This window comes from Montipora capricornis, chromosome 3 (assembly GCF_036669925.1).
Source record: "Montipora capricornis isolate CH-2021 chromosome 3, ASM3666992v2, whole genome shotgun sequence".
In the NCBI taxonomy this organism is placed as follows: domain Eukaryota; kingdom Metazoa; phylum Cnidaria; class Anthozoa; order Scleractinia; family Acroporidae; genus Montipora; species Montipora capricornis.
Genome location: NC_090885.1, coordinates 11,029,470 through 11,031,969, shown reverse-complemented (window position 1 = coordinate 11,031,969; position 2,500 = coordinate 11,029,470).

The following is a 2,500-nucleotide window of genomic DNA, read 5'->3' as shown; positions in this document are numbered from 1 at the left end:
GTATATATTTCACTAAGTTACATTCAACGTTTTATCCGTGGAAGGCTGTAGATTCGACAGCCGAAAGCTTATATTCCTTTTCAAAATTTTAGCCAGAGAACGTTTTTTATTGTATTTTAATAGATGACACTAACTTTGTCATTTTGGCTTTGACAAAAAAGCATCCCTAAACGCATTCTGAGTGCGGTTTAAACAAAAATGTATTTTATTTACCAGTTTGCACCACACAAAAGTTATACTCTTTTTCAAATCCTCAGAATTTGTTAAATTTTCGCAAATTTAGCCTCGATATTCACAAAGTTGATTCCTCGCTAAAAAAAAATAATAAAAAGTTTAAGTTAAGAAAGAGCAACGGATGTCAAAGAATGTCGACAGAAATAAACTCAAGGACAAACTCACAGCTATGATCACGGATCATGATCATCCAATTACTGTAAATTCGACCTTATATAAAATCAGCTGTTAGCCTGGAAAAAACTCATAGCGATGTTTGTCGTGAGTTCCCCTTTGTAATTAATATTCCAACCAGAGCCTAATTGGCCGTATGTATCCGAATGCCACAAAAAGTTTTACCTTAATTCACAATTGAATAAAGCTGGAAAGACAAATTTACGAAATGCCTATCTTATCAAAGCAAGAAACCTAAACTGAATCAAAACATTTTACTCAATTGACACTCACGTGCATTCCATGCACGTTGCATCCTTTGAATTTTATTAAATAATGAAATCGGACTTGACGAATTTGAACATGATGAGTGAGAGTCATCAAGACGTACTTCTAACCAAATGATTGGTAATTTTTATACTTAACTTTCTTAAAATTTGGTATACTACAAGCTGAGTTCCTGCAGTGTATCATTCCATGTAAGGAAAACCACAATGAAGACGTCGTTAACTGAATCTCAGCCTCGGTTTGTTTTTAGTAGGTTCGGAGTGTATCAAATGATAAACCCCAGATTTTGCGCACGCGAGCTCAGATCCATGACGTTACAAGAACTACGGTCACAGCAATCATTCGGTGTACATTGCAGATGGACTTGACGTCTTTACGCATTTCTAACGGAACATATTCAAACCACGAGAGCGGGGTCAGATGACTGTTTTACTAAGCAACTGAAAGTCCTAGGAAATGAGATGATCTCACAAAATCAAAAGAGAGACATTGAGAACCGTTTGCGGAAGCCAGTTGGAGAAACAATCGCGCTTGGCGGGCTCTTGTGACCTTCGTAATTAACCTTCAGCCTGCATTCGACGGGCTGTGCACACGCACTCATTGTTCTTTTTTTTTGCGCAAATGTCGCTCCATATAAAGTCTGGCTTATAGCCCTTGTGACTCACATCAGGCGTTACGCTCAACCCGGTCATCATACTAAATTGGTTGGAAATCTTTCATTGAAAAACTCGCCGCGTTGACGTCAGTTGACTCACAATGGTAAGTCAGTTTATATTTTAGAACCATTAATTAACACCTTTTTAAATGTTTAATGCAAGAATTTCCCCTGTACGGGGTAACCTAAACTCGCGAGGAGGAAACGTTTTAAAAGACAGCAAAACGGAATTTGCTATAACCTGGAAAGTACTGGCTCGCGCCAGACCTTATTCAAACGTAACAAAGAGATGTAATCTTTGCATTACGGAAAAATTTTTCATCATCTGTAAACCGGGAGCAGGCACCCTAAACAAAAGGAACGAACTGGCGAGTGCGTGCCGGCACGCAACCAAATATTTGATAAGGAATACTTGAACCATCAACTTATAAAAGGAAAGTTAGCCAGGCAGTGTTTTATGCACCTGACGAGAGAGGACCATCAGGCCCTTTCGAAACAGATCTGTAGTGTTTTAATGTTTTAATTTTTCCTTTCCTACGCAAGTAATTATAAAAAGCTCCAAGATTGTAGAGCACTCTTCGACTCAAAGATAAGGTTTTCACGTTTCTATATATATATATATATATATTAAGTTTCACGCAGGGTTGGCGATCTAGTAGTTTGGCTGTTCAACATCGGCCTCTATCGTGACGATGGTTTATTTTCACGACTCAAAGGACACTAAGTCCGGTAGATTCCTAACAAAGCAAGAAAAGACCTCACTCACGCCTTAACGAACTCGGACTAATTCATCAATATTCAATTTGTCAACTCAGCTGGTACCTCCTGGAAATAATCCTTGGATGATATCAAACGTCCTGTTCCTGACATTAAGAAAACGCGGAACCCCGCGGCTAAATATATGAGAAGAAGAAAGGTGTAGCCATGCCTCGATAGATAATGTAATAAGGAAATAACTTCTTGAGGCATATGTGTTTCTAATCGGTTTTATACTTCAAACGTTTCGCCGTTTAGAGCTTCGTCAGTGAATGAAGATTATGAGTACAAGATTGCTTTATGTAAAAAAAAAAAACTTAGTACAATGGTGGAATTTCAAGGCTCATTAATTTGATGGTGTTAATCTAGATTTTAGAGCTCGTCCATTGCAACCATTCATGAGGTTCTCATGCT